The sequence below is a fragment of the Rutidosis leptorrhynchoides genome, chromosome 4 (genome assembly GCF_046630445.1).
Source record: "Rutidosis leptorrhynchoides isolate AG116_Rl617_1_P2 chromosome 4, CSIRO_AGI_Rlap_v1, whole genome shotgun sequence".
NCBI classification, from domain to species: Eukaryota; Viridiplantae; Streptophyta; class Magnoliopsida; order Asterales; family Asteraceae; genus Rutidosis; species Rutidosis leptorrhynchoides.
In genome coordinates, this window is record NC_092336.1 from 425,571,945 (window position 1) to 425,592,997 (window position 21,053).

Genomic DNA, 21,053 nt, shown 5'->3' on the forward strand with positions numbered 1-21,053 from the left:
TATATATATATATATATATATATATATATATATATATATATATATTCTATGTAATTAGAATACCATCCGTTAGCCAAAATCATTTCATATCAAAAAAAAAAAAAAAAATCCTTTATCCAATCGTACGAAATGGAATTCGTCATCAGTTCAAGTCACTCAGATTCCGAAATTTAATCCCATTCAAGCTCCGAAAGCAGTGTGACCGGAATAGATCAACCAATCAGTCATCACCTATTCTGGATGAATTGAGGATGGGTTCGTAGCCTCCTCAATCATTGGAGACAAGAAGAAGGTGATCCCTTCCATCCACCACATTGCCCTCTTGACGAAGAACCTGAAGCACTTACCGGCGAACCTGTCCGAAACACCATTTTCTCGCTCATTTCCAGAGTATCTCGTCACGATTATATATTACATCAAATTTTAGATTTTATTTATCCGCTCGTCCGAACCGACAATCACCCCGGTGTAATAGAAGAAGTCAACGAGCTTCGCGCTCGGGTAGTGGCTTTGGAGAATATGGTGCAGAGATTACAAACACCAGCAGCATAACCAGTACCACCATCATCAACGCCAATAGTACCATTACCACCTCCAACCACAACCGCGTCGTAAACCTCAACTTCACAATCTGTCCCACGATCATCAACGTCATACGCACCATAGATACCAAGGAGTACCAACAACAATAACTGACGAAGTATTAATTCATAACTTCATTGGAGAAACATTCCGCGGTGATTATGTAATCTCTAAAGTCTTAGAGATTATCTAATCCTGCCCTAACCATAAATCAGTTAAGCGAACCAAAATGATAGAAGGAAGAGTAGAAACCCTGACAAAAATGGTGTGTGATTAACAAGCTAAACTTGCTTTACCAACAGCATCAACAGTACCGTCAGCGTTACCAGCATCGTCAGTACAGTCAACATCCGAATCAACAACACCGATAACATCACAAACTCCGTCAGTTCAAGAATCACTGTGGACATCATTACGAATCAAAAACGTGTATATTGTATCAACGAGTTATGAAGAATTAACTCATTCCCTCTGAAGAAATTATATGTATATTATATATATATATATATATATTATATATATATATATATATATATATATATATATATATATATATATATATATATATATATATATATATATATTGAAATAAATCTTTCCGTGCTAAGCTATTGTGTGTGAATCTTAACTACTCGGTTAATTCATATTACAAATATGCAATAATGTACGTCCTTCGGCCGCAACTTAACCAGCGTTAACTACAATCTCTGTCGCAATTCAACAAATTCCAATTCATAATAAATCAAGTATATATTTGATTTTACACTTTCATCATCGATGTACCCGAAACTTTTCAGATAACATCATTCGTACTTTGCGAAATTCACAAGAATTCCACGAACCGAACATCATACATCAACAAATAATGAAGTATTGATTCATAATTTCAATGTCATTAAAGAAATACTGCGTAAAAGTTATGTACTTTTTAAAGCCTTTAGGGATTATTCAATTCTAGTTTCAACCGTAAATCAAATGAGTTTAATTTAACATTAACTCATTAAATCTATGTTACATCTGAAGAAAATATACATATATATATTTTCATAAAGACTGTAATAAAATTCTTTTGTACAAAATATTAATTGTGAAATTTTTTTTTTAACGGGTAGGTAATACACGAGAGATATATAAATTCACAATTAATATGTTAAATTCTTCGAATCTGATTCAGCAAATCATCCATTATACTCCCTACTTTCACAACAATATACATTCTTTTATAGAAATCAAAACAACCATACTCATTCAAAATTTAATTACATATTCTGATTTTGAAATCTCAAAATTCAACTTGAGATATGACCAAAATCATCACTCTTAGATCCTTACATCTTTCACAAGCTATATTTTAACTTCAAAACTGTGTTAGAACATCAAATGTATGTTAACGATTACAATCTGTGTTCAAACCCTTCGAAAATTTCTGAAGACACTTCGAATGATGAGCAATCGAGATGATGATCCAACTACATGTTACCCACAGTTATGTACCCGAAAAACTCTTGAAACCAAAGTAAAAGTTTAAACAACGTATCCGCGTCAGATTCTTTGGCATTTATTAACAAAAATAACTTTGCGACTCCTATTCAAAGTAGCCAGTTTTGTCACAGCTCCAGCAAGTCAACTTCAACTTTTCAGTCAGACTAACCTTATTATAACCTTGAGATATACACCTTCGTTACCAGGGAACCTTTTACATTCCACCACATTATTAGCAGATGTACCAACAACTTCATTACCCTTTGACTTTAGCCTCTCCAAAAAGTCATTATAATTATTCATTGAAACCCCATCATTTACTCATTCGCATCTTGTAATGAGAATTGCCATACGAATCATTGGAAATTAGCAATCAGTATTTTGAAATCTCGCAGGATGTCTACACCAACAGTTATATGTGTATATATAACGTCTATCTTCTGGACTTAATTTGAATGTGAAGTTTCTGAAAAACACTCCAAACTACGAATTGGTTCTCCGAAAACGGAAAAAAAAATGCTGATGAAGCAGCAAAAACTATAAACGACTTTAAACGGTAAAAGCTGGATGATAATGATGAAGTGTGTTGGCAAAGCGCAGAAAAAGAGAAGTTTTGGAACTGGAAAATGGATTGAGCAAAGTAGGAAGGAGGCTGTGGACAAATTACAAAGACTGAACCTGACTTCAAAGGATCCAAATGATTCAGTACCTACTGAAGTCATTAATGAATACCTTGCTCCTGACTCTAAACCCCTGCGGACAATATTCTTCATCATCCTCTGATATTAGAAATTCTAAAATATCATCATATCTTTCATTATAAATATCCTCCATATTTCTGAAGATATTTTCTTAATTTTTCTTATTTGAAATCATTTACCTCTTCGCGCTATTTGTATTACATCATAAAAGAAACTATTTTAGTTTCAAAATTCTGAAACATTCAAGTTTAAAATAGGAATATTTTGAAGTAATGTTGGGAACTGAAGCATGAATTAGTATAATATAATGACACTTGATCAATGTGATTATATTACAGTAAGTCATGCTGAGTTTCTAAATGGAACGTGATGATTCACAGATCATAACATCATCATGTGCCATGTTATACGACTCTTGTATTCTATTTAACCTCTAAAATATCAAGAAAATATTTCTTGATGATTCGGCCTTTTCCAAGGTATTCTAGTAATTTGACAAGTCAAGATCGTGCCATCACAATTTTCTTCCTAGAACATTAACAATGTTCATTCCGAAATTCATATCTGTGAATTCTGGACCATTACAAGCGGTGCTTAATCGCAAGAAGAAGAAACGAAAGGACAAAACTCCGAAATAGAAATTGGAGTATAAATTGCAGCAAATAAAAGAGAGCATTAACTGTGAATGATAATGATTATAGAAGACAGAAGCAGATACTTTGAAATATAAGGGAACATATAAATCCCAACGACAAACCAGAAATTATAAACCATATATATCGATGCATATAGCAATATAAAGACACGGGAGAACTAGAAACACTATAAACCCAAGAGTATAGTAGAAGTAAATAGATTCTTTCTACGGTAGATGAAAAAGAAGAATGACCGATATGAAAGTTAGAAGTATATCGAGAATCAGATCTGGATGGAGCATATTGATGAATACTTTAAAATATGAGTTGAGGGGAAAAGAATAGAAGGTGATGAAACATGACTAGGAACTTAGAAATCAACAGATTTAACTCACACAATGGCGGAATAAGTGAATCAAACCCTCTAGTGAATAGGTTAAGTCTTTTTTGATTAATTTAGTCAAACCACAACTAAATCAAGTGTGATTAGATCAATACCTAGAGCTATTATTCACCACCTGGGTGACTTGTACTGAGAGAGAATCGGAGAAGCTCACTAGATCTGAGTGTGTGTAACAAATGAGAGGCTTAACCTAAAATGAAGAACATGAGACTTTATATACCCCTGCTGTTGACTCACCTATACGATTCATTCATCACGCGTACGAGTTGGCTTCATCAGTCATACGGGTGATCACTCACTCGTGTCTTCTCATTTAGGTTGTAATTGTGACTTAGCTCAGCATCAACCGTGCGTATGAGCCTGTCAGCTGTACTAGTGAGGCTTCACTCGTACGTCTGACTAAGTCTAACATAGTTAAACATCTAAATCTCATTCCTGCAGTTCCTGTAACCACATACAAACACAGATAGAATAATAACGAGCAATCATGGTGGCCTGTAAACTGTTGTACCTGCAATGGACGCGGGTAGATGTCTAGGAACTTGCATAAAATGCATCAACAGAAGGTGTGAGTTGTAAGGAAACGAAGGAGGTGAATTTATAAGAAAATCTCTGACAGAACAATTAAAATGGATGATCGCATTTAAAGCGGATCCTAATTCCCTTGATTACCGGAGAGTCAAATCTTATTAAGAAGATTTTCTTCAAATCCCTTGAAATCTGGGAATCAATCATATCTACGTCAAATGATAAGATGAATCTACACTTACTCATTTCACTCTTCTATGTTAGCTTCATTCGTACTCTTCATATAAATGGATTGTTTATCCAAATTATTCGCTGATGATAAAACTCGAATTTTCAGCCCGTATGCATCATGAAAACATACTTATTATCATTCACGACCTTTCCACTCAAATTTCGGGACGAAATTTCTTTAACGGGTAGGTACTGTGACAACCCGGAAATTTCCAACCAAATTTAAACTTTAATCTTTATATGTTTCCGACACGATAAGCAATATTTGTTAAGTTAAATTGCAAGAATTTTAAACTATGTTCATACATTCATTCAACCTCGACCATGTTCCAACGATTCACGAACCATTAAACGAATATGATTATATATGTATATGTGTATATATATTATAACTTGAAACGTAAACAAAATATTAGATTAAATACTTTATATGATTGTATCTGTTTCAAAATATTTATCAATGGAATTAGAAGATAAGATCAAATGATTGAATTATCAGATATATTGAATTATGATTACAAGTCGCTATTGAAAGGCCCACGTAGATTTGAGAAATCTTTCCGTTTTAACAATATTCGAAAAATGGTAAAGTGATTTATAAATAAGAACAAATTGTCAATCATTGAGAACTAGACAAAGGATGGTGGAAGATTGAATCTCATAAAGACTCGATTGATCTATTTAGTTTCAAACGTACAAAAACGTTTTCAGTTTAAAAAGAACTTTATTATTAAAACGTATATAACTTTTATAAATATCTAGAACCACTTTTGACAACTCATTACTTAACTAGTATGATAAAGATAACGATATTTATATTTTATTTTATTAAATATATATAACGATTTAAATTAATATTATATATATTTATACGCGTATTATACGTACATAGTTTTATACTTTTACTATACTTAAACTTTACATTTACTTTATTTTTACTTTACTTTAACTTTAATAATTCACTTTAATAATTCATACTTTAATAATTCACTTTAATAATTCATACTTTAATAATCCACTTTAATAATTCATACTTTAATAATTCACTTTAATAATTCATACTTTAATAATTCACTTTAATAATTCAAAAATCTATTATAAATAGAATTCAATAGGTTTCATTATTTCATAGAAACTTGAAAATATTTTTCTCTAAACTCTCTCAATCGATTTACATATATATATTTACTCCGTATTATTTCAAGATATTATTAGTATACATAAAATATTACGACGGAGTGCTGTCCGAGTGATTTCGAAATTGTTTTTCGAGTAGGATAGGATTAAGGAAATTATGGGTTATAGTTATGGAGGTGATTGAGTATGGTTCATGGGTATGCTCGTGAGGTCAATATAGTGTTTATCATTTCCGTTGCGTCTACGTACCTTTCCTGCAATATTGAATCTCAATATTGATACGTTCGTGAATCCGAGGCCAACCTTGCACTTGTTCAATGACGTTATATGTATTTTTACTACGAAATACAGTATGGTGAGTTTCATTTGCCTTTTTACCCTTTATATTTTTGGGACTGAGAATACATGCGCTTTTATAAATGTTTGACGAAATAGACACAAGTAATTGAAACTACATTCTATGGTTGAATTATCGAAATCGAATATGCCCCTTTTTATTAAAGTCTGGTAATCTAAGAATTAGGGAACCGACACCCTAATTGACGCGAATCCTAAAGATAGATCTATTGGGCCTAACAAACCCCATTCAAAGTACCGGATGCTTTAGTACTTCGAAATTTATATCATGTCCGAAGGAGGATCCCGGAATGATAGGGGATATTCTTATATGTATCTAGTTAATGTCGGTTACCAGGTGTTCACCATATGAATGATTATTTTTGTCTCTATGCATGGGACGTATATTTATGAGAACTGGAAATGAAATTCTTGTGGTCTATTAAAATGATAGAAATAAATGATTATGATAAACTAATGAACTCACCAACCTTTTGGTTGACACTTTAAAGCATGTTTATTCTCAGGTGTTAAAGAAATCTTTCGCTGTGCATTTGCTCATTTTAAAGATATTACTTGGAGTCTTGCATAGCATATTTCGAAGAACGTTGCATTCGAGTCATTGAGTTCATCTAATATTATTATTAAATCAATTTATAGTTGGATAGTGGATATTATGAAATGGTATGCATGCCTGTCAATTTTCGATGTAAAGAAATTTTGTCTTTTAAAAACGAATGCAATGTTTGTAAAATGTATCATATAGAGGTCAAATACCTCGCAATGTAATCAACTATTGTGAATCGTTTATAATGTATATGAACGGGTCATTTCACAAAACCCTAGATTGTGGCTAGTAGGGTTTCATTACAACAACATAACCCAAATTCACCCATTTTACCCCCAAATGGGTCATACAAGTCTCTAGTAACCAAAACCCTAGCCATTAACCAATTAAAACTTAAAACATAAAGTTAGAACTTGCCAAGACTATCCTCTTGTAGCTAGTAACAAGGAGAACAACTTTAATTCTTGCTCCTAGGTTTGATTCACAAATCTCCAACTCCAAATCTTAAGTTGAATCTAAATGGGTTTTGTGTTTTGGGAGAGAAATTGGAAAGAAAAGAGAAAAGAAATATAAGTGGCTGGGATTTAATGCTCCCATCAGATTTATACGCCAAATTACCAATTTTCCCCTTAAAGTCATTTAATTTGAGCTAAAACCGGAGTCTGTCCAGCAGTATTGCCGCGGCGCGGCTTAATTCATCGCGGCGTGACGTACAACGGGAAAATCAACCTTTCTTAACCCACTTTCTGATCCTGGTTTGTTTGATATGCCGCGGCGCAAACCATTTTGTCGCGGCGCGGCTTAAGGCTGCATCTGAACAACTCGACCACTTTAAACAATTTTCGATCTTATTTAATTCGTACACTCCAATCCCGCTTCCTATATTCACCTAGCCTTCAATTATAGTCTCACAAGACTTAACGCTATCGAAACCCCAGTAAAAACTTATATATGCACACATTATCAAGTATATATATATATATATATATATATATATATATATATATATATATATATATATATATATATATATATATATATATATATATATATATATATATATATATATATATATATATATATATGTATGTATACACACACACACACACACACATATATTCATACATTTACGCATAAGCTAACGAGTTATAACGTACAAATGATTAAGTATGTACCTTTCAATATGTACGGGAAAAATGGGATGTTACAAGTTTCTAACTTTGCTTCTTCTACATGAGTTGTCAAAGTTGTAGCCGTCATTATTTCCAATTTGAACACTTCCATATGAGTTGTCAAAGTTGACAACTTTGAATATCTAGACGATTCTAGATTACAGCTGGAAGTTATCAATAACAAAGATATGTCTTTGTTACGGGGGAGCTGATCCAATTTTGGAAGGCTATACAGATGCAGATATGGCTGGAGACCCTGATAGTATGAGATCTACTTCAGGATACATTTACACTTTTGCAGGAGAAGCTGTTTCATGGCAGTCAAGACTACAGAAATGTGTTGCATTATCCACAACCGAAGCAGAATATATTGCTGCCGCAGAAGCTGGTAAAGAAATGTTGTGGTTAAAGCGTTATCTCCAAGAATTTGGAATCAAGCAAAAGGAGTACAAGGTACATTGTGACAGGTAGAGTGCTCTAGATTTGAGCAAGAACTCCATGTACCATTCTCGTACAAAACATATTGATATTCGCTATCATTGGATACTCGAGGTAATTGATCGACAACTTTTCACCAGTAGTCAAGATGACTTCAATTAGAGTCATACTTGGTTTGGTCGCAAGTATGAACTTGGAGCTTGAATAGATGGATGTAAAGACAGCTTTTTTTCATGGAGATTTACATGAAGAAATTTACATGGAGCAGCCAGAAGGTTTTGAGGTTTCAGGAGATAACCTCGTATGCAAGCTGAAGAAAAATTTGTACGGTTTAAAGCAGGCACCTAGGCAGTGGTACAAGAAGTTTGACTCATGCATGGTGAGTCAAGGGTACAAGAAAACTGCAGCAGATGAGTGCGTCTACATTCAGAAGTTTTCTGAAGGAGATTTCGTTGCTCTTCTACTATATGTAGATGATATTTTGATCGTAGGGAAAGATGCAACGAAGATCAACCCGCTGAAGAAGGAACTCTCTAAGTCTTTTGACATGAAAGACTTAGGACATGCTCAACAAATTTTAGGAATGCAGATTACACGAGATAGGAAGAATAGAAGATTATGGCTATCTCAGGAGAAGTATATTGAACGAGTGCTTTCACGTTTCAATATGAACAATGCCAAACCTGTTAGCATTCCATTAGCCAACCATTTCAAGTTAAGCAAGAGTTCTTGTCCCTCATCCAATGAAGAGATCGGGGAGATGTCTTCAGTACCATATTCTTCAGCAGTTGGAATTTGATGTATGCGATGGTGTGTACAAGACCCGATATTGCTCACGCAGTGGGAACGGTGAGTCGTTTTCTCTCCAACCCTGGGAAAGAGCATTGGAATGCGGTAAAATGGATTCTCAGATATCTTAAGGTTACAACAAAGATATGTCTTTGTTACGGGGGAGCTGATCCAATCTTGGAAGGCTATACAGATGTAGATATGGCTGGAGACCCTGATAGTATGAGATCTACTTCAGGATACATTTACACTTTTGCAGGAGGAGCTGTTTCATGGCAGTCAAGACTACAGAAATATGTTGCATTATCCACAACCGAAGCAGAATATATTGCTGCCGCAGAAGCTGGTAAAGAAATGTTGTGGTTAAAGCGTTATCTCCAAGAATTTGGAATCAAGCAAAAGGAGTACAAGGTACATTGTAACAGTCAGAGTGCTCTAGATTTGAGCAAGAACTCCATGTACCATTCTCGTACAAAACATATTGATATTCGCTATCATTGGATACGCGAGGTAATTGATCGACAACTGTTGAGACTAGTGAAGATCCATACAAAGGAGAATCCTGAGGATATGTTAACAAAGGTGGTGACTCGAGAGAAGTTAGAGTTATGCAAAGACATAAACGGAATGTTTTCTATGGATACGTCTGGAGGGAGAGAATTGATGATTTCCAACCGTATCTTCTAGATGTCGTCATCTAGATGTTTCGATTCTAGCCGTAATCTAGTTATTTCTAGATGTTGAAAGTTGCCAACTTTGACAACAAATATGGAAGAAGCAAAATTGATAATAATGATGGCTAGCAACTTGTTATCCGTTCACACCAATACACCTCCTCATAAGGAAGTAATAAAATTGGAAACGGTTACAGCTAGCCACCATTTTCGTGTTCACACCATGTTATGTTCACACCATTCAACCTCCTCAAAGTTTTCTATAAATAGAGGTCCAAACCTTCATTGTATATCATTCACAAAAAGTGTAAACACAACCTAGTTAGTGTGTGTGAGATAAGTGTAATCCTAACCAAGAGTGAATACATCCCTAGATAGTGGAGAGAATTCCTAGTGTGTTAGTTTGAAAGTTTTTTTTTATTTGAGTTTTGTAATACTCTATAATCTATTCTTGTGAATAATAGAGTTACTTTCTCTCAAATTTCTCTCTACCAACGTCCAGGCGATCCTCTCATATTCACAACAAGTGGTATCAGAGCCAGGTTATAGCCCCGATGTGGTGGACGGCGCAGTACGACGCATTCCTGAGCGCACGGTGTGACGTTATAACACCCCGCCAAATTTCCATCTGACGGCGTGTTAATCCAGGTCCCACATTTAACAGTTACGCCCTCTATATGAGACGTTTAAAGCAATCGCATTTAATTTTATTCAAAAATTAACTTTCAAAAACATAAGTCAATAATCCCAAAATAGAAACACTGTTGTGATCGTAACCACAAGCCAACAGTATTTAAACAGTATAAAAGTTTTAAATGCGAAAGTAATTAATGTTCTTTAAAATCAAATGCTGACTCCACGGCTAGTCATGCAGCAAACACGGCGGAAGCATACCTCTTAAGGACCTGAGAATAACAACACGCAAAAACAAGTCAACAAATAATGTTGGTGAATCTACAGGTTTAAAGTAATGTAACAGTATCTGAAAAGCAGTTATCAGAAAAATACTTTAGTTTCCTTGACCACGAGATTCTATCGTCTGCATAAACCGAGCACCTGAATACTAGCAATGACCCGAGTATAGAAGCCACTATACCCGCCTTACCTCGTAAAATGTTATACACTTGTTCAAATGTATTTAATGTTCATAGTAAATGCACCACAGTTTTTATAGCAGGTGAGGTTGTCAACCTAACGGATCCGTCCATCTAAATTGTGCTTACACCAATGGTATTAAAAGTATTCAAGCTAGAGGCTTTTTGAACAAAACTCAATATGCATATGTGTAGTACTCATGTCAATACAAAGTATTTGAAAATGTAAATATAACAGCGTGTATTCTCATCCCTGAAAACATGTAAAAAGCGGGACTGTAGACTCACCTTTGAATAAAGCTCGGATTGAAAAGTGAACAATTAACTTGTACAGTTTATAGCCGAGTAATGCAACCTAAGTACACGTATGTAGGTTGGTCAATATATGTATCTTATATAAGTGTGGTTTCATAGTGTACGTTGTCTTATTGCTCGACTCGACGCGTTTCAAAGTAAAAGTCAACTATATCATGCAAGTCAAACAAAGTCAACCGAAGTCAAACTGAAAGTCAAACTTGGTCAATGTGGTCAACTAAAGTCAACATCAGTAGGTTCATGTCAAATATTGGTCAACATGTCAAACCTAAGTCAAACAATACGTTTTAGGTCATGAATGATCATTTTCACAATTTCAGTTTATCGTCATGCACAAGTTCATGAACACGTACCATACTTAGCACATTATCTCATAGTACAAAATTCAAGTAAACATGAAAAACTCCAGATCATAAATATACTTAAAATAGATTCCAAAAATTCCGGCCAAGGACTCATACGACAATTAAAATCAGGAATCAGAAGGGATACATTTGGGATTTGCCAAGTCAGTTTCTGACCGCGCACTGATTTCATTTTGGCTATAACCGGAGTTAGGAACATGCAATTGATACAAGATCAGTGGCCATAGTTCAAGGACAAATCAAAGTAACACATATAAAAAATCTAACAACTTTTGTTTAGCCAATTTATACAGTTTATTCGTGCAAGTTGAACATTCAGTTTTCAGCTTAAATCAGAATTCACATAAAGTACGGCTCTATTGTGCCCAATGCATAAGGTTTCAGAGATTGACATAAACTAACAATAAGTCACATATCATGTTAAGTTTCGTTTTCCAGAAGCATACATGCTCATGCAATTCACATAATCCTCAGAGTACAAAACCGTGTGCAATTTACAGATTCGATTCTCATTTAGTTAGTCACATTCGCACGCGATTATCCGGAGATCTAGATACAATTAGCCTATGATATCCACATGAAAGATGAAGTAATTTTTTGTCTACTTTTCAAATATGCAAAGATTTAATCACATAAGTTAACACATTTTATCATACAAGGTTATTTTCATGCAAGTGCTGTATAAAACTACTTTTACACTAAGTCAAGCATATCTTGGGCTATACATAAGCAAACGACATGATATCCTAGTCTAACTTGAGTGTTTTTAAATTATATTTCCAGTGGTATAAGTCTCACATGCCAATTCGTTGTCTATAAATACCAGATTTCTGATCAAGCAACAAAAAGACAACGATAATTCAAATTGACATAACTTAATCATACGGAAACGAAATCAAGCGAATCCAAAGCCTAAACTCAATAGTTTTTCGCAAGGAATCTGATTATAACATAATAATTAACATTTGAAAAACTTAATTTTTCTAATCAAACAAATACAAATTCGTTTTTAAACCCTAGCGCATCAAACAATCAAATTAACGATTACAATTAACACGTACGTGTATAGACTTGAGCAATTGACAACATAACTATGAAACTCTTATAAAAATCAGATTTTAAGAGTTAGGGTTTAGCTAAATATACCTTAGATCAACAATCAAAGCACACCAATACGTAGAGGATAACGCGAATTACAACGTTTGTTCTTGAGGTTTTATCAAAAATTGAAAATTGAAGGTGTATTGTTGGTGGTGGTGGTCGACGATGAGGAGGCCCGGGAGGGAGAAAAGGATCGACTGATTAGGGTATTAGGGTGATTATACAGTTTAATTTTTGTTATAGCTACTTAAATTAGGCCCTAAGCACACTACAAGTACCCAATAAGCCCAACAAAGCAAATAAAGGGGAGGGGGTGGGGTGGTCGGCCGAATGGCCCAAGTGGGGGGTTCTCGGGCTCTCGTTTTGCTATCCCGTGTAATCGTGATCCGTTTTAAGTGCCGTTTAGTCATACCGAAGGCCCGGAACGCTAACCCGATCGTTAAATGCAACCAATTGTTTAATTTATTAAAAACCCAATAAATTAAATATTTAAAAAAAAATTAATAAAATTAATTATTAAAATAAACCCGAGCGTTTCGTTGCTCAAAAAGCTATTATCAAAATCGTATAGTTTTTATCGTATTTCATTATCCGAAATATTTATTTGAATTAATATCAACCCATATTAATTATTGAAACCCTCTAAAGATCAAGTACGCATTTAATACACGCAAACGCATAAAAGTTAAATAATCGCCGTCAAATAAACTAACGGAAGGTTAACGAAAGTAACGGAAAAATCAGGGTTGTTACAGACGTGGCGTACCCCTCGGTGTTGTCAGTGATGAGTGGACCCAACTATCGTTCGAGGGGACCCTGACACGATGAGTTGATCCTGGAAGCCTTGTATCGAAATCTCCCTGCCCTACCACAAGGTTGAGAGTTCCGAGTTGGCGGCGGTAAAGGTTGGATCCGGACTATCGTTGGAGGGGAGGTCCAGATGGACTTGGGTTTGAGGAGAGGTTTGTAAGGGTGCAAACCAAAGTCCCACATCGGTCATGAGACAAAACAAATGTGTGTATATAAGTCTAAGGGGAAGTCCCTCTATCACCAATTGGTTTTAGAAAAGGATGGACTCTTAAGCTTATATTGCATGACATTATGTTTGGGCTATGCGATCCCACCCCAATAGATCTTTATCAACAAAACGTAACGAACCTGTTATAGCAAGCGCAACTATACAACAAAAGATTTGACCCGAATGAGATTCAGCACCAGGTGTGGACCCAAACCCACCATCAAGATTCGTGCAACTTTCAATATATCTGACTGCTTTTTCAACATCGATTCGGTCTAAACAACGTAATAATGCAAGAGAACATATGGCCATATAAGAGAATTTAGTCTCAATTTCGCCCCAAATCTCTCCTGAAAATGACCCATTTTCATTTTGTAGCCCAACTATATAGTTTGACACCTTTTTAGTTTCTAGTAATTCAATCTTGTTAACTAAGACTAAAATTTGAATTGCACCAAGGGTGTAGTGTATATGTGGATCGTGACCTTCATTACCACCAAACCCACCGGATTCATGTTGATAATTCATGACCCATGAGATGATACATTCATGGTCAACGAGATTGAGATTATGTAGGATATCAAGCGTTGTTAATCCCCAATATGCCCCGTTCATTCGAATATGCTCCATTAGGACAGATTCAATATCATTGTTCTTCTTTTCGATAGATAATATGTATTTGACATGATTTTCAACTGCTAGCTCTCCCATTCTGACATCAAACAAGAACATAATAGTAAATACTATGAACTATAAATTTAAATTATTTATTTATTTTGAACGGCAAATACTATGGAGTATAATGCAACGGTGAAAGTGCTAAAGAGAAAAGGAAATACTATGTGAAGAACAATTGCAGTACAAAAATGGTTCCATAAGATTTGCAACTTAGGATAAGTTACTGGTATACTAGGCAAGATTTGGCAAGCGAAAAACTTTAATCTGTTTATGCATAAAGGGCAATTTGGTTTATGTTACTATTGTAACAGCAATTGAAAGTGTTCACAATCTCTTAGATTGCTGTATACTTATTTTAGTAAACCTCTATTAATTTAGCTAAAAGGAATAACTGATTGTAATATCAGGAGTATTATCAAAAAAAAAAAAAAAAAAACTTCATAATAATCCTTATTACGACATCATGAAGGCAGGTACCAAAATCAAAAAATGAAGTGAGGATACAGAATGAGTGGATTGCTAATTATCATGTTATATTAACACTATTGTGTACTGAATTCTTACACAGACAAAAACCCTAATATAATCAGTTATAAAGTGAATTACTAGATGCTAAATGAGAAGGATGGGAGCTAGGGTTTACAATGTCATACGTATTAATTAATCATAAAAATACGCGATTAGGTTAATGATAGTAGTGGCATATAAATCATGATTCTGAAATTACACACAGAACATCAATTAAAAAGATATGTACTTAGAAAATGAGGCTCACAATTGGGGATTTTTGGATTTTGATCCTCTGAACGACAAACAGAATGAAACGAGTCATCAATAACTATCATGGTGTTATGATTATAAGGAAGGATTAATCAACCTAGGAGTATGGGACACCATCGGAAAAGTGAACATTTCAAATTTCCTCCGTATTCCTCCGTGTTCCACCACTTCACACCCCTCAACTTCCAATTTCTTTCCTCTCCTGAGCTACTTTACACCAACATGACTCCCTCTTTTTCGAATTTTGGTGTGGCTTCCGGTGGTTGCGAGAGCACAGATCAGGGCAGTTCTCTCCCGGCCAACTTTCCGGTGACGGAGACCGTGCGTGAAGAGAGTGCAAAGGGGTCAACGGTCTTTATTGGAAGGCTGGAGAAGGAGGTAACTCGACATATGCTCGAGGGTGTATTCGGAAAAATTGGTCCGATTGCCGAGATTAAACATTGATCTTCAAGACGTTATGCTTTCGTCTCTTTTATGGATGCTCCTACTGCGGTTAAAGCTGTGAAAGCTTTAGATGGAGCTTGTGTTTTTGGCAGACCCATTTATGTGGGATGGCCAAAATGTTCTCTGATGGGTGCTTTTTCCGTTCGATTTGTCAATCAAGTTTAGGAAGATAAATCTCTGCAGTGTCATTTTTCAACGAACAGTGGCTTGCTGGAAAGTGTGAAGAGGAGTATTTTTCTTGTGGATCATGTCCCTTTCGATGAGGTGAAGGTGAAAGACTTTTTGATTCGGGTTAAAGTGCCGGCTGAGTTTATTTGCAAGGTAGGACTTTTTGGGTGCGTAGTCGTTTGCTCAGACGGGGAGGGGTTCAACAGAATCATAAACACTGAAAAGCAAGCTGAGGGATTTGTTTTAATTTCTCCTTTGGCTGCACTTGCTTCTTTTTATTACCGATTAGAATGGATCAAAATCAGGGGAGTTCTGGCTATGTTTGTGTCGAATCAGAACATTCATAAAGTGGCGAGTTTGTTTGGGGAGGTGCTGTATGTGTCAAAATCTTCCTCACAATTAGGTAACATTGGTTCGCTTTTTGCTTTCGTTAAATCTAACGCGTGAAGCATATTCACGAATTGGTTACTGCTAAGTCGGATGATGTTGGAGGATCGCCGATTCAAGTTTGGGTTAACGAAGTGGGGTATTCGAGTGATGTTAGGGAGATTGTTGAGAATTTCTTCTCGCCTGATTCGTTGGAGGAAGCCAATAATGTGATTAGGTTTGGGTCTATTTCGAAGGGCTTTATTATCAACAACGACTTGCCCTCGTCGGAGGTTTTTATGACCAGATCGGAGATCGTTGTTGATTCACGATGGGTGGACAATGGGTTGGATGCTGAGAAGGAGGTGGTCGAGGCGGTTGTGAGGGCTTCGGGGGTTTTTAATGATTCTCCGGTCGATGAGGAGTTGAACAGGGAGCAAGTTGTGCAGGATGAGGGAGCGGTGAAGATATCTTTGGGTAATGATTCGGTTTTCGACAAGGGCAACACGAGCTGTGCTAACACTAATTTTGGGACTAACACTAGTTCATACTCGCTTGATTGTGTGGGCTCAAAGCTTGAAGGCTTAAGTGCGGGTCACGTATCTAAGAAAAGAAGATTTGAGGATGTCTCGATTCTGGTAGAGGGTGATGAGATCAATTATGAATTGCTTGATAATTTGGCTAAAGTGGACGGGGAATAGTGAGGGTCGTAAATTTTACATTTGTGCAAATAAACTTTGCAAAGGTCATTGTAGGGGTTGGCACGTGTCATAACCCGACCTTAACCATAAGGACGAATACAATAACATATGATTTCATCACGAGGTATTGACCTCTATATGCGACATTTTTCAAAAACTGCATTCGTTTTTACAATACAAACCATAGCTTTTATTACAAATACAAGGTTTAAACAACTTAATAATTATTATCGTTTAGCGATAATCTTAGACTTACAAACTTTACATGTGATAATAACAATACGACTTCCAACATATTTTACATTACAAATCCTCCGATATGCAGTTTTATTTTTGACACAAATATGCATACTCAAGATCTTGCTTAAATTCAACATGTTGCAGCGGAAGCTTTTAGTTATCACCTGAGAATAAACATGCTTAAAACGTCAACATAAAGTTGGTGAGATATAGGTTTAATGCCGACAGCGTTATAAATATAGACCACAAGATTTCATATATAAACGTTCTAATAAAAATATTCTAAGTTGTTGAGCACTTGATAACCATACTTAACATTTAATCAACGTCGCATATTCCCTTTATTATGAAATCTTACTACACCGTACCAAGTGTAGTCACCGAAACGAAGTACTGTGCAACCGTTGAATACTGGTCGTCCAGTCCGGTTGGGGTTGTCAGGCCCGATAGATCTATCAACAGGATTCGCGTTTACAATACCTCATGTAAATAGTAGTTACCAAGTTACAGGGAAGTATGCCAGTGGTACAACTCAACGTAGAATATATATTTTTAATCACTTGTGTCCATAACGTAAATCATAAAATGCATGTATTCTCATCCCGAAATATTTAGAGTTTAAAAGTGGGACTATATACTCACCTTTGTCTTGAAGGTATTTAACTCGACTTGGTCTCCGATAGATATCACGAACCTAACCATATATATAATATATCAACATATTTTCTTTTTAAGTAATCGTTATATATATATATATATATATATATATATATATATATATATATATATATATATATATATATATATATATATATACATATATATATACTTTTAATACTTTTAATATTTTCTTAGTCCGTAGTTAGCAGTCCGATGTTAGTGGTCCACAATTAGTTGCTTAAATAAAATAAATAAAGACCCCATCGTATACGTATTGATCAGAATTAATCTCGACCCATGGTACCATGTTGTCAAGTGACGTGTTGCGTACATAAAGTACCGTGTAGTCAAATGACGTGTTGCGTACAATCATGAGGTCTTATGATTAATCTTCTCGTGTTGTTTACGGGTGGTCCTGAAATATATAAAATCAAATCATAAGTAAATATATATTAAATATTATGTTAATTAGCCAAGATATGATTAATCCTATTTTGTCATAATATGATATATTACAGGTCTTGAAGTGTTTTTTTTAAAAATCAAATTAGAAGGATCTATTTAGTTTGCGAACAAGTTTGAAATCACTCAAACTATGTTCTTGTTGTTAAAATTTTACAACACAAAATAAGATAGCTATATAAATATGAATCGAATAAGGTTATGAATAAGGTTACTACCTCAAGTTACTTGGACAAAGCTACTGGAAAAGGTAAGAAAAATCTTGGAATCAAAAGAGTGGTGGAGTGGGATTGAAAGATTGGAAGTAATCTCCTTGAAATCGGATGACTATATTGATACGTTCTTGATTAGGTAAATGAAGAGAGATTAGGGAGTGAATTAACTTGAAAGAAAATTGGAAATGAAATTGTATGTGTGTGTGTGTGCAAAATAGCATGATTATGGGATGGATATATAGGAGATTTAGTTTGTTTTCTTGCACAAAAGTCACACATGAGGTTAAATGGCTGGTTCCCACATGTAACATCATGTCTAGTGGCTGATCATTGAGGTTGCCACCCCTTGGACCCCGCTTATCGGGGGCGCTGCCCCCGAACCCCCGTCATAATCAAGATAAGTTCAAACAAGTGTGCACTCCACACTTCCCCAAACTTGTTCGATATTTATCAAGATTATCTTGGTTACAAATTAATCCCATTACACTTAAATCATATTGGTGACATAGATCACCAACACACTATAGATTGTAAGTATATATGTCAAAGAACGTTACATATAGTTATCGTTTTGAAAACTTAAGTTAGTGGTCTCAAAGTATACTTATAACTCATTGTTGTTAGTTCACAATGAAATGTTAAACCATCCTTAAATCATGTTAAATATGTATAGATATGTACATATACATAATCATATAATTATCGTGTGTTATATAGTTCGTGACATCATCGGTCAAATTGGACGGTCAAACGTTGTGTGAAACTCTTTTCAAAAACAAAAGTCTCAACAGTTTGGATTGTTTATCATGTTGGTAAGGTTTATTTTATGTAAATATTGATCTCATAAGTATAAAACGATCGGAAAAATCCGGGTCGTTACAGCACGTCCACTCTAGTAAGTTTCGAGTTAACGGGGTTAAAAATCTTGATTCGAAGAGTAAGGCAAAAGGGAAACGTAAGATTATGGATAAGAGAGTAAAGGGTGGTGGTATAAGTTTGAGGGATTCTAGTGACGATGAGGATATAGGAGGTGTAAAAGATATTCGTACTTTCGTAAGTGTAAAGGGGACGCAGATTGGAGTAGGGGAGGGAGAAGTGCTAGAAGGTGTTGGCTTTTTTGACGAATTTAGGAATGGAGGTTTTAATTCCGATGGGATTGGTATCGAGTATACCTTTAAGTTCAAGGCGAACGCGGGAGATGGCACGTGATTAGGATCTCGCTTTTGTCTTAGTTTGGATTAGTTCTAGTTTCGTTAGTCTTTGTTGTTGTTTATGGTTTTTCCACGTTAAGGCTCGATTTTAGTTAGCTTTTAAGTTTGTTTTCTGTCTTCGAGCCTTTGTTGTGGTGTTCCTTTTGTATCTCGGTTTTTGTTTATAAAAGTGTTTGTTCTTTTGCCAAAAAAAGGAAGGATTAATTATTAATTTTATTATTAAAATTTTATAGTTAACGACAACCTTCAGAGCGTAGAGTGTTGTACATTTTAGTAACCGCCCGTACTCTTTTAAGGCTGTCGTTAAGGCTAGATGCAATTGACCGTGATCCACTCCCGCCACTGGCCGCCACCCAGTCACCACCATTACCAGCATGCCAGTGGCTCTTGCAACGAGCCTAACGACTTGTTTTGGTGGGCCCTACATTATTTTTTGTTTTTTTCTTTTTCAATTTCAAACGGCTATGTTATTTTTTTCTTTTTTTTTTTTTTCCTTTTAGTACACAACTACTATATATATTACTACTTCAAACAAACAAAATCACACCAACCTTTCATTTATATTTCACAAAACAAACACACAAAAAATTCAAATGGATATGGATGATTTATTGAATTCTCAAAGTGAGAGCGAGAGTGTGACGGATAGTGATTGCACAGAGTCCGATTCCGATGAAGATTTAATTCAAGACGGTTACAACATGCTTAACTTGCTCGATTCGCTTGATGCAATGGACGAAGAAGATGAAGCTCAAAACTCTCGTACAATTATTAAAAGACGTCGGTTACAAAGAGATCGGATTGAGTCCGGTAATCGTTAGTACAACGACTATTTCTCGGATAATCCAACATTTCCGGGTGATTAATTTCGAAATCAATTTCGAATGAGTAAGTCATTATTTATTCGTATTGGTCATGCTATTCTATCATATGATTCCCAACCGAGACCCGATTATTTTAAATTTTTTGATCAACGTTACGATACAAACCGGTCAATTCGGTTTTAATATTTATCAAAAGTGTACATCAGTCATATGTCAATTGGCGTATGGTATTGTACCTGATGCATTCGATGAGTATTTACACATGGGCGCATCAACGTCTCGTGATTGTTTACAGAATTTTTGTAAATGCATTATTCATATGTTTTCGAGAGAATATTTAAGGAAACCAATTGAAGAAGATGTTCATCGATTGCATGCCAAACATTTGGAGATGCACGGTTTTCCGGGTATGTTAGGTAGTCCTGATTGCATGCACTGGGCTTGGAAAAATTGTCCAGTTGCGTGGCAAGGGCATTACCACAGGGGTGATCACGAAGGACCAACAATAATGCTCGAGGCGGTTGCATCCTAATATATGTGGATTTGGCACGCTTTCTTTGGTCCAGCGGGTTCGAACAATGATATTAATGTTCTTATTGAATCAGATTTGTTCGAAGATTTATTGGATGGTCGAGCTCCGGAGGTCCGTTCATAGTCAACGGGCACAAATTTACTAAAGGGTATTACTTGGTAGATGGTATATACCCAGAATGAGCAACACTTGTCAAGTCGTTT

The 21,053-nt window shown here is 35.4% G+C and overlaps 1 pseudogene; it reads right to left on the reverse strand.

Moving 5' to 3' along the window:
- The window catches only part of LOC139845251 (geranylgeranyl transferase type-2 subunit beta 1-like), a 40,429-nt pseudogene extending 20,208 nt beyond the window's left edge, over window positions 1-20,221 (reverse strand).
- Between the last annotated feature and the right edge of the window lie 832 nt (window positions 20,222-21,053).